The sequence below is a fragment of the Salmo salar genome, chromosome ssa16 (assembly GCF_905237065.1).
Source record: "Salmo salar chromosome ssa16, Ssal_v3.1, whole genome shotgun sequence".
NCBI lineage: Eukaryota > Metazoa > Chordata > Actinopteri > Salmoniformes > Salmonidae > Salmo > Salmo salar.
In genome coordinates, this window is record NC_059457.1 from 10,509,992 (window position 1) to 10,522,951 (window position 12,960).

At 41.9% G+C, this 12,960-nt stretch overlaps 1 pseudogene; it reads left to right on the plus strand.

The window, feature by feature from the left end:
- The first annotated feature begins 1,334 nt into the window (after positions 1-1,334).
- Positions 1,335-5,918, plus strand: LOC106573272 (E3 ubiquitin-protein ligase AMFR-like; annotated as a pseudogene).
- Positions 5,919-12,960: the final 7,042 nt, after the last annotated feature.

The following is a 12,960-nucleotide window of genomic DNA, read 5'->3' on the forward strand; positions in this document are numbered from 1 at the left end:
ACCACGTGGTTAACTTTTAGACTATTGATACCGACAGAATAAGAACAAGTCTTTGATATTAATTATTAGTCTGCAGCTAAGTAAATTATATCATCGAACGCGAAGACCAACGAAACAACCATTCTATGACGACATTAATGAATGTCGCTTTGAAAGATCCATTCTAACCGAGAGAGAGACTCTCCAACAGAACCGAACTCTCCAACAAAGAACGACGACACACTGAGCGTAAATATATATTGATTGCAATTGTTCCCGAATGAGTGAGCCTTCAATTGTCAATTGTTAATATTAATGAACTCTGTGTAACTTCTCAGCGGACCGTTTATGACCCATTGTTCAACAGGCCGACCTGCCTGTTTAGCCCACAAGGGCACATTCCTCTAACAATCCTTTGTGACGATAATGACTGTTTGTGTGTTTTTCTGTTAATTACTTAGTGTAGTAAATAAATGATTTTAAGACAATTGATGTATGGATGATTTTAGTAAAGACTGGGTTCGTGCAGATACAACAATTTACGACGTTTGGAATGAGACTGGACTAGAGGTAAAATACACCAATTAAACTAGAAGATAATCGGCCTATACTATAATAGAATATAATATTATAGTACAGGAAAGTTATATTAGGAAAATTATAGCTTTGTAATCTGAATATTCTCCTTGGTGCCCCGATCTCCTAGTTAATTACAATTAAACGATTAATCAGTTTAATCGCGTGATAATAATTACAGGGAGCTAATTGATAAACATATCTTCCGTTTAATGGTAACCCAAAGACACGACAGAAGAATGGGAGAAACTCCCCAAATACAGGTGTGCCAAGCTTGTAGCGTCATACCCAAGAAAACTCGAGGCTGTAATCGCTGCCAAAGGTGCTTCAACAAAGTGCTGAGTAAAGGGTCTGAATACTTCTGTAAATGTGATATTTACGTTTTTATATATATATATATATATATATACATTTGCAAAAATGTCTTAGAAACAGTTTTTGCTTTGTCATTAGAGGGTATTGTGTGTAGATTGAGGGGGTGACAACTTAATCCATTTTAGAATAAGGCTGTCACTTAACAAAATGTGGAAAAAGTGAAGGGGTGTGAATACTTTCCGAATGCACTGCATAGAATGTTAATGTACAGCCAATGTATTTAAATGTAGGTGCTTATCAATGACAAAATGGTTTCCGGGTGGTTCCCGATGCATTTTAATAAAGAGATGACTTTAAAAATTCTGTTGGATCCTCTTACCTTTGTTTTATGTATACAGCATGAACTTATCTGATGACGCTCTCTGTTTTCATTGTTTTCTCATGTTTCCTTTCAGTGAATACTGTTGTCCGTTAGAACCGGACATGTCATTATCCGGTAAGTGATTGTGCTGGCAATTACCAAAATAATGCATATCTTGTATGAACCCATTACCAACTGGTGGTACATCTGAAAAGGGTACACACACACACACACACACACTGAACCACATGTTCCTGCTCCCTCCAGGTACTCTATCCACCTGTGGGACCTGAACCATGAGGGGACTAGAGTAAGGTATCATACATCTACTCCACTGATTTTGTGATGGAGCTGGCTCTGCTGGGGCTGGACCTCACGCACCACATCCACAGTTCAACCCCCTATCCTCAGATGTTCTGTCACATCTGTTATTAGTATTTGCATTACTAGCGATGTTACTAATGTCCTTTCGTCTTTAGGTCCCTTCTTGTTGTAACCGTAATGTCTTCTTTCTCTCCCCTTCTTACCCCTCCAACCTCTCAGCTGTTCAGTACCATCTGGCTCTCCATGGCCAGCCTGGTGATCTACGCTACCTGCTTGACGAAGTCCGTCGCCACAAGAACTACCTCCGCGTCATCCACAACATGGAGGCCAGGTTTGTTGTTCAATCCGCTAGCTTTATCCGTCTTCAAAGAGTGTGGCAGTACGTGTGTAGCCTACAGTACGTGTTTCAATCACCTTTTATACTGTGTCTATCTATGCTCTGAGGCTCATTTGAAGGCAAAATGAAAGCAGAAAATGGATTTCCGTGATCTAAGAAGAAAATGGACAAAGTGTTTGTCTAAATATGTGGCTGATTGGTTGATTGCAGGTTTGCTGTGGCCACCTCTAATGAGCTGGTAGCCGACAATGATGACTGTGCTATCTGCTGGGACTCAACGACTACAGAACGCAAGCTGTCGTTTCGACATCTCTTCCACAAGTGAGCAGCTGTCTGTAAACTGTAACTTTTTCCCCCCCACTCTGTGCACATTTGAACAAACGCAACATCTATCTGTTTTCGTTTGCAAAGGCTGTTGAATATGTATATATTGATGTTTAAATGGCTGGGTCAAATATTTTTTGGCTGGTGGACATCAACTGATACTGAATGAATGATGTGAGTTCTCCACCATCCAATGTGGAAGTGCTATATAAATGTACAATATATACAGTACCAGTCAAAAGTTTGGACACACCTACTCATTCAAGGGTTTTCTTTATTTTTTACTATATTCTACATTGTAGAATAACAGTGAAGACACCAACACTATGAAATAACACATATGGAATCATGTAGTAAACAAAAAAAGTGTAAAACAAATCAAAATATATTTTATATTTGAGATTCTTCAAAGTAGCCACACTTTGCCTTGATGACAGCTTTGCACACTCTTGGCATTCTCTCAACCAGCTTCATGAGGTAGTCACCTGGAATGCATTTCAATTAACAGGTGTGCCTTGTTAAAAGTACGTTTTTGGAATTTCTTCCCTTCTTATTGCGTTTGAGCCAATCAGTTGTGTTGTAGGGTTGGTATACAGAAGATTTGGTAAAAGACCAAGTCCATATTATGGCAAGAACAGCTCAAATAAGCAAAAGAGAAATGACAGTCCATCAAGGTCAGTCAATCCAGAACATTTCAAAAACTTTTAAAGTTTCTTCAAGTGCAGTCGCAAAAAACATTGAGCGCTATGATGAAACTGTCTCTCACGAGGAACGCCACAGGACAGGAAGACCCAGAGTTACCTCTGCTGCAGAGGATAAGTTCATTAGACTTACCAGCCTCAGAATTTCAGCCCAAATAAATGCTTCACAGAGTTTAAGTAACAGACACATCTCAACATCAACTGTTCAGAGGAGACTATGAATCAGGCCTTCATGGTTGAATTGCTGCAACAACAAAAAACACTACTAAAGGACACCAATAAGAAGAAGAGACTTGCTTGGGCCAAGAAACACAAGCAATGGACATTAGACCTGTGGAAATCTCTCCTTTGGTCTGATGATTCCAAATTTGAGATTTTTGGTTCCAACCGCCATGTCTTTGTGAGACGCAGAGTAGGTGAACGGATGATCTCTGCATGTGTGGTTCCCAAAGTGAAGCATGGAGGAGAAGGTGTGATGGTGTGGGGGTGACACTGTCAGAGATTTATTTAGAATTCAAAGCACACTTAACCAGCATGGCTACCACAGCATTCTGCAGCGATACACCATCCCATCTGGTTTGCACTTAGTGGGACTATCATTTGTTTTTCAATAGGACAATGATCCAAAACACACCTCCAGGCTGTGTAAGGGCTATTTGACCAAGAAGGCGAAGGATGGAGTACTGCATCAGATGACCTGACCTACACAATCCCCTGACCTCAACCCAATTGAGATGGTTTGGGATGAGTTGCACTGCAGAGTGAAGGAAAAGCAGCCAACAAGTGCTCAGCATATGTGGGAACTACTTGAAGACTGTTGGAAAAGTATTCCTCATGAAGCTGGTTGAGAGAATGCCAGGAGTGTGCAAGCTGTCATCAAGGCAATGGGTGGCTACTTTGAAGAATATAAAATATATTTTGATTTGTTTAACACTTTTTTGGTTACTACATGATTCCATATGTGTTATTTCATAGTTTTTATGTCTTCACTATTATTTTACAGTGTAGAAAATAGTAAAAATAAAGAAAAACCCTTGAATGAGTAGGTGTGTCCAAACTTTTGACTGGTATTGTAAATGTAGAATATATAAATGCCTTTGTGTGGCCAGCTCCTGCCTGCGCTCCTGGTTGGAGCAGTACACGTCGTGTCCCACATGCCATATGTCTCTGAACATCAGTGAGGGGGCCCAGAGGGGAGAGAGAGGAGAGGCAGAGGGAGCCCCTGCTGGAGGATAACATGGGCCCTGGAGGCCCCGGGCCCGAGGCACGGCCACACCTCAACCAACACAACCACTTTTTCCACTTTAACAGTGAGGCCCCAAAACTCATCCAGTATCCTAATTTCTCTCCTAGCTGTCAGAACTACTCCATTTACGTATGTATGCAATGTATTTAACTGGGAAAGGAGACATTAATCAACAGTTTGGCTTCCTCATCAATGTTAATATTCCTATGAAAATAAATTGCATCTGTCGTCCCTACTAGTTTTGTTGTTGTTTTCTGCATCAGGCCATAGTATCTGTTGGGCTAAGAGCATGCGGGAAAGTAACACGCATACAACATGCAGATAGACATCCCCTCAGCGGTTACGCTGAAACAGTTAGCGACTCTTCAGGCTTTTCTCTAAACACAAGACATCCAAATACAGTGTAGAAAGTACACCTCTCATGAATATTCTATGGGCTTGAATTTACATGTATGTCACCCGTACAAGGTTCTCGCATTGCAAGCTGGCCGCCCAATTTCTCAGTGGAAGTCATGCACACAACCAACGTCTTGGGCATTGTACAGCCGGCCAACAACTCCCAGCTTAATGCCATGGTCAGTATTCCTATGGTCCATTGATCCATGACTTGTGTGCTTCCAGTGCCTTGTGCACTTATTGTGATACCGTTCACCTGTCCTATTCTTTCACGTCAGTGCCAATGAAGAAAATGAGGTAAACATTAAAATAATTATAATTCTCCCCTCTCGCTATCTTTAGGACCATCAGATCGGGAGATGTTTCCTCGGGTTCCCGACCATCTGGTGCTCCAGGACCTGCAGCTGACCCACTCTGTAGAGGTCACCACTGACAACTTCCTGGTGGGACGCATCGTGGTGCCTTTCCCCACACAGGTCAATCCAGTCCCAGTCCCACTCCCACCACAAACCCTTTCTCACACAGGTCAGTCCCACATCTCCACCTCACTAACTTCATAAGGTGTTTGTGTCTGCTTATCTGAGCTTATGTGTCTCCTTGGATGGTACATTAACATAGGGAAGTACTAAAACAGAATTCAGGGTCAATTCATCCTATGAGCCAATATCACAAATTACTTATAAAATGTTTTGAGTGGGATGCCTGACTTCAACAGTACATTTGGACAGACCCAACTTCCAGGATAGTCCCTAAAAGGTCTGCTTTGTTCCTCTTCCTCTCCAGCCTGTGGATCGCATAGTCTCCCAGGTCAACCTCTCCCCAGAGGATGTGGGTGGGGCCAGCGGGACTTCAAAGGTTGTGACCCCTGAGGTGGAGGACTTTGAGCTCAGGTGCTGCCGCTTCTCCAAGTCAGCCGAGGAGAGAAAGAAGATGCTGCAGCAGAGGAAAGATGAGATACTGCTATGCGCATGCAGGTACTGTGTCTGCTTATTTAAAAGCACTGTTTTCAATAGACTTTAAAGGAACACTTCCAGTTCCTAACCTGCTAGCCTGGATTGTCAAATTACAGTCTATTATGGACAGTGTGAATGATGCCAATTAAAAAGATTTCCTCCTATTTATTACCTTTCAGTGCTCTACTTGTGCACACTTGACTATGGATGTTTTTGTTGGAATATTTTATCCTGTATGTTACCCTGAGTTTTTTTCCATTTCATTTTCTCTATTCCATTGATATCCATGTAGCTCATTCTGTTTCTCATGCTCCTGTTAATGGTACTAATCTATTAGCAGCGTTGGCTAATTAGCCCTAATGATGATGAGGCTCTGGGCAGCACGGACCCCATTAGCACACCCATGTCCTCTGGCCCCATAACATTAACACGTCTGGCTTCAAAAAGTAGTTGTCTTTCAAATACTTTGGGCAGTGAATTTGCCAGACGGACAGGGTTTGCAGTTGCACTTTAGGGATTATTCCATTGGTTCCATTGCACCAGGCAAGCTAAATTAACCTGAGCTAAATTATTTGAAAGGATACCAACATTAACCACAAGCCTAACCCTAGCTTAATGTTCACATCCCGGTTCAACCCTGACCCTAGCCTCAGCCAGAACCCTAACCCTTTTCTATGTCTCCTCTCGCGGGAGATATCTGAGTAAGAGTAAGAGCCCTGAGGAAACCGCTGCCATGAACGACGATAATGATGATGAGTACAATGAAGGTATGCCCTTCAGTAAGAGTTATAGGATTATAAATCAGGTCTCCCAGCAGCACCAAACCTGCCCCCTCTAGATCCCAGAGTCTTTCTAGGGCTGAAGTAGGCTACTGAATGGACTGTCTCAAATCAAATCAAATGTTATTTGTCACATGCTTTGTAAACCACAGGTGTAGACTAACAGTGAAATGCTTACTTATGGGCTCATCCCAACAATGCAGAGAGAAAAATCTAGAAACAAGGAAGAAATACACAATGAGTAACGATAACTTGGCTATATACACAGGGTACCAGTACCGAGTCAATGTGCAGGGGTACGTATAGGTAGGGGTAAAGTTACTAGGCAACAGGATAGATAATAAACAGTAGCAGCAGCCTTTGTGATGAGTCAATAGAGTTAGTGCAAAGAGGGTCAATGCAGATTGTCCGGGTAGCTATTTGGTTAACTATTAGTAGTCTTATGGTTTGGGGGTAGAAGCTGTTCAGGGTCCTGTCTGTACCGCTTGTCGTGCGGTAGCAGAGAAAAGTATGTGACTTGCGTGGCTGCAGTCTTTGACAGTTTTTAGGACCTTCCTCTGACACCGCCTGGTATAGAGGTCCTGGATGGCAGGGAGCTCGGCCCCAGTGATGGACTGGACCGTACGCACTACCCTCTGTAGCACCTTCTGGTCGGGTGCCAAGCAGTTGTCATACCAAGCGGTGATGCAGCCAGTCAAGATGCTCTCAATGGTGCAGTTGTATAACATTTTGTGGATCTGAGGGCCCATGCAAAATCTTTTCAGCCTCCTGAGGGGGAAGAGGCGTTGTCGTGTCTTCTTCACTACTGTGTTGGTGTGTATAGACCATGTTAATTCCTTGGTGATGTGGACACTGAGGTTCTTGAAGCTCTCGACCCGCTCCACTACAGCCCCATTGATGTGGATGGGGGCATGCTCGGCCCTCTGTTTCATGTAGTCCACGATCAGGAACTACTATCTATCCACTGAATGATCTATCCATTGAATTAGTCTGAGCAGACAAGAAATGTGCATGATAACATTTTTCCCATGCTGTGTTTTAAATGTGCTGTTTGGGAGCTATAGCCATACCAGGGACTGGGTTCTGTCATAGATATTACAGCTTTAATCAGTCTCTCTCACCCCAGGAGTACAGAGCATTAATGCCTGGCCTGAATTAAGTTGACGCTCCTGCTGCTTTCACACTTTGGCATTAAATCCATGAGTCATTCTGTCTGTTTATTACTTTTGATCCAGTGATCCTCAAACTAACGATGTCTTATTAATGTGAGTCATGAAAACAGGACACGACGCGTTCTAAAGTGGGTCGATTGAATTCAGGCCTTGAAAGATTCTAGTCGATTGTGGCTCTGCTTATACCAAAACAGTATTTGCTTTGGTTCAGATCTCAGATGTGATTTAGCCACTGTGTCACTCAAGGAATGCCAGTATTTGAATCAGACACCGTGACAGCCACGTTTAATGTCACATTCGGTATATGACAGGAGAGCTGAGGTTTGCTGAGGTTTAAATTGGCTGTGGAACAAGCTTACTGGAACATATATAATGATTTATTAGAATAAAATAGAAATCAGTATTTAAATGTTCATTTACCTTTCAAACGGCAAGCTTTGTGTCACGTCCTGACCAGTAATAGGGGTTATTTTAGTTTGGTCAGGACGTGGCAGTAGGGTATTTGATTTATGTATTCCGGGGGGGTTTTGGGCACTGTTCTATGTTAGTGTATTTCTGTGTTCTGTCTAGTCTTTTGTATTTCTATGTTTTGTTAATTGGGGTTGGACTCTCAATTGGAGGCAGGTGTTTTCTAGTTGCCTCTGATTGAGAGTCCTATATATAGGTATGTGTTTGTTGAGTACTTTGTGGGAGATTTTGCTGTGTATTGATTTGTGCCTTACCAGCCTGTGATTAGTCGTTGTGTTTTCTTTGTGTACGTGTTTGTTTTGGTTCTCCTTCTTGTCCGTTTATAATAAAGAAGATGAGTGCACATTTCCCCGCTGCATTTTGGTCTAAATCCGACGACAACCGTTACACTTTGACTTTTAGTATTATTACGTAAGGGTTAATCAACAAGAGGCTATGGATTCTATAGGGGAAAAATTAATGACGTGGAAGGTGTGTTCCACGACACGCTAGCGGAGTCGAACTAACCTTACAGGGAGTTGCATTATTTTCTAGAGAACGCATAGAACCAGGAGTTGATTGTCCCTTTTATTACCATGGCTTTAATAACATTTTAATTTAGTTTGCCTCTAGAAATGTGTTCAACATCCACTGAAGTAGCTAACAAGTTTACTAGATAGCGACAGTGTTGCTTTGATAACCAAACAGACTTGCTTGTTTAGCTAACCAAACCATCGGTCCCAGTATTATGAAAATCTAATTCAACAATGCCAGTAATGTTTTCAATTCAACTTTTGCTTTCAAAAGCAGCTCAAACATAGAACATGTAAGAATGAGCTATATCCATTGAATTCTACTGTGCAAATATACTGTGGGTTATAGGGAAATAATGCACACTCTGGAATGCCCTTCAATCCAGTCAGAAACAAGAATACAGAAATATCTAATTTACGTAAGTATAAACACCACTGAGTCAATACATGTTAGAATCACTTTTGGCAGGGATTACAGCTGTGAGTCTTTCTGGGTAAGTCTCGAAGAGCTTTGCACACCTGGATTGTACAGTATTTGCCCATTTATACTTTCCAGAATTCTTCAAACTCTGTCAAATTGGTTGTTGATCATTGCTTGACAACCATTTTCAAGTCTTGTCATAGATTTTCAAACAGAATTAAGTCAAAACTGTAACTCGGCCACATTCATTGTCTTCTTGGTTTAGTTAAGTTTATTAGAATCCCCATTAGCTACTATACATGCAGCAACTACTCTTCCTGGAGTCCACATAAAATGTACAATAACATTTTTTTTCAAGCGTTCAGAGAGGGTTTAGGTGAAATAGATTTTGCTGAAGGGAGGGCCATATATTTTCATTTCAGAGAGTTCTGATTTTCTCCATGTAACCGTTATAAATAACGTTCACTGACTTACTATGGGTTAAAGAACTGAATGTGGCAATTTTCTGAATGAATCAAACCACCGTTTACTTTCTTTCGTGCGTAGGCTCTCCAAACCATTTTTTTATGATCCATAAATACTTTCCTAACCCTAAATAATCTATTAGATCAGAGTATTTTAAAATCTACCAATTGGTGCTGAAACAGAGAATATATATTTAGATGGCTTTCTTTCATTGATCTCTAATATTCGGAACCCGTACTCTCAATACAATTTCAATACATATTGAGTACAAATCTGTTGGCCAGCAAGTGGGAGGGTTTTCAGCAGGTGCAAGGGAACCACACCTACAAAGCGCATTACGCACCTTAATAAGGTAAGTCTGAATACCAACTACTGAGAAGTGCATAAGAAAGGCATAATTTCCTAAGTCGGAATCAATCAAATCAATCAATCAAATGTATTTATAAAGCCCTTCTTACATCAGCTGATGTTACAAAGTGCTGTACAGAAACCCAGCCTAAAACCCCAAACAGCAAGCAATGCAGGCGTAGAAACACGGTGGCTAGGAAAAACTCCCTAGAAAGGCCAGAGCCTAGGAAGAAACCTAGAGAGGAACCAGGCTATGAGGGGTGGCCAGTCCTCTTCTGGCTGTGCCAGGTGGAGATTATAACAGAACATGGCCAAGATGTTCAAATGTTCATAGATGACCAGCAGGGTCAAATAATAATAATCACAGTAGTTGTCGAGGGTGCAACAGGTTAGCAACTCAGGAGTAAATGTCAGTTGGTTTTTCATAGCCGATCATCATAGCTGAGTATCTCTACCGCTCCTGCTGTCTCTAGAGAGTTGAAAACAGCAGGTCTGGGACAGGTAGCATGTCCAGTGAACAGATCAAGGTTCCATAGCCGCAGGCAGAACAGTTGAAACTGGGCCAGCAGCACGGCCAGGTGACCTGGGGACAGCAAGGAGTCATCAGGCCAGGTAGTCCTGAGGCATGGTCCTAGGGCTCAGGTCCTCCGAGAGAAAGAAAGAAAGAAAGAAAGAAAGAAAGAAAGAAAGAAAGAAAGAAAGAAAGAAAGAAAGAAAGAAAGAAAGAAAGAAAGAAAGAAAGAAAGAAAGAGAAAAAGAGAGAACAAATTAAAGAGAGCATACTTACATTCACACAGGACACTGGATAAGACAGGAGAAATACTCCAGATATAACAGACTGACCCTAACCTCCCGACACATAAACTACTGCAGCATAAATACTGGAGGCTGAGACAGGAGGGGTCAAGAGACACTGTGTCCCCATCTGACGATACCCCAGGACAGGGCCAAACAGGCAGGATATAACCTCACCCACTTTGCCAAAGCACAGCCCCCACACCACTAGAGGGATATCTTCAACCACCAATTTACCATCCTGAGACAAGGCTGAGTATAGCCCACAAAGATCTCTGCCACGGCACAACCCAAGGGGGGGCACCAACCCGGACAGGAAGATCACGTCAGTGACTCAACCCACTCAAGTGATGCACCCCTCCCATGGACGGCATGGAAGAACACCAGTAGGCCAGTGACTCAGCCCCTGTAATAGGGTTAGAGGCAGATAATCCCAGTGGAGAGAGGGGAACCGGCCAGGCAGAGACAGCAAGGGTGGTTCGTTGCTCCAGTGCCTTTCCATTCACCTTCACACTCCTGGGCCAGACTACACTTAATCATAGGACCTACTGAAGAGATGAGTCTTCAATAAAGACTTAAAGGTTGAGACCGAGTCTGCATCTCTCACATGGATAGGCAGACCATTCAATAAAAATGGAGCTCTATAGGAGAAAGCCCTGCCTCCAGCTGTTTGCTTAGAAATTCTAGGGACAGTAAAGAGGCCTGCATCTTGTGATTGTAGCATACGTGTAGGTATGTACGGCAGGACCAAATTGGAAAGATAAGTAGGCGCATGCCCATGTAATGCTTTGTAGGTTAGCAGTAAAACCTTGAAATTAGCCCTTGCCTTAATTAGCGCACGGATCCTGTTAACGGGATCAAAATCGACAACATCCGGTGAGGCTGGAGCACGCCAAATTCAAATGACAAAATTGTAATATTAAACTTTCATGAGCATACAAGTGTCCTACATCATTTAAAAGCTTAACTTCTTGTTAATCCAGCCGCTTTGTCAGATTTCAAAAAGGTTTTATGGCAAAAGCATACCATGCGATTATCTGAGGACAGCACCCCACACACAAAAGCATTAAAAACATTTTCCTAACCAGCACAGGCGTCACAAAAGTCAGAAATAGCGATAAAATAAATCACTTACCTTTGAAGATCTTCCTCTGTTTTCAATCCCTAGGGTCCCAGATACACATCAAATGGTCATTTTGTTCGATAAAGTCCTTCTTTATATCCCAAAAAAGTCAGTTTAGTTGGCATGTTTGATTCAGTAATCCACCCGTTCCACTAGTTCAACATGCATACAAAGGAATCCCAAAAGTGACCAATAAACTTCGTCCAAACAAGTCAAACAACGTTTTTAATCAATCCTCAGGTACCCTAATATGTAAATAAATGATCACATTTAAGACGGAGAATAGTATGTTCATTACCGGAGATAAATAACGAAGTGCGCGCCACAACACTACAGTCAAAATGAGAGTCACCAAGAAAAACTACAAATTCTAGCTCATTTTTCAAAAAACAAGCCTGAAACCCTTTCTAAAGACTGTTGACATCTAGTGGAAGCCATAGGAACTGCAATCTGGGAGGTATTCCTTTGACTTTTCCATAGACAGGCATTTTAAATGGTGGTGACCTCAAAAAACAAAAATCTGGATGGATTCTCCTCGGGTTTTCACCTGCAATATCAGTTCTGTTATACTCACAGACATTATTTTAACAGTTTTAGAAATTTCAGAGTGTTTTCTATCCAATACTACCATTATATGCATATCCTAGCTTCTGGGCCTGAGCAACAGGCAGTTTACCTTGGGCACGTCAGTCATCCGAATTTCCGAACACTGCCCCCGGCCCTTAAGAAGTTAACAGGAAGCCAGTGTAGAGGCTAGCACTGGAGTAATATGATCACATTCTTTGTTTCTAGTCAAGATTCTAGCAGCCGTGTTTAACACTAACTGAAGTTTATTTTGTGCTTTATCCGGGTTGCCGAAAAGTAGAGCATTGCAGTAGTCTAACCTAGAAGTGACAAAAGCATGGATACATTTTTCTGCATCATTTTTGGACAGAAAGTTTCAGATTTTTGCAATGTTACGTAGATGGAAAAAGCTGTCCTCGAAACAGGCAATTTTGAGCTTCACCATGTTTCATCAAAATGTACAGCTGTGTGTCATCCGCATAGCAGTGAAAGTTAACATTATGTTTCTGAATGACATCACCAAGAGGTAAAATATATAGTGAAAACAATAGTGGTCCTAAAACGGAGCCTTGAGGAACACCAAAATGTACAGTTCATTTGTCAGAGGACAAACCATCCACAGAGACAAACTGATATCTTTCCGACAGATAAGATCTAAACCAGGCCAGAACTTGTCCGTGTAGACCAATTTGGGTTTCCAATCTCTCCAAAAGAATGTGGTGATCGATGGTATCAAAAGCAGCACTAAAGTCTAGGAGCACGAGGACAGATGCAGAGCCTCAGTCTGACGCCATTAAAAGG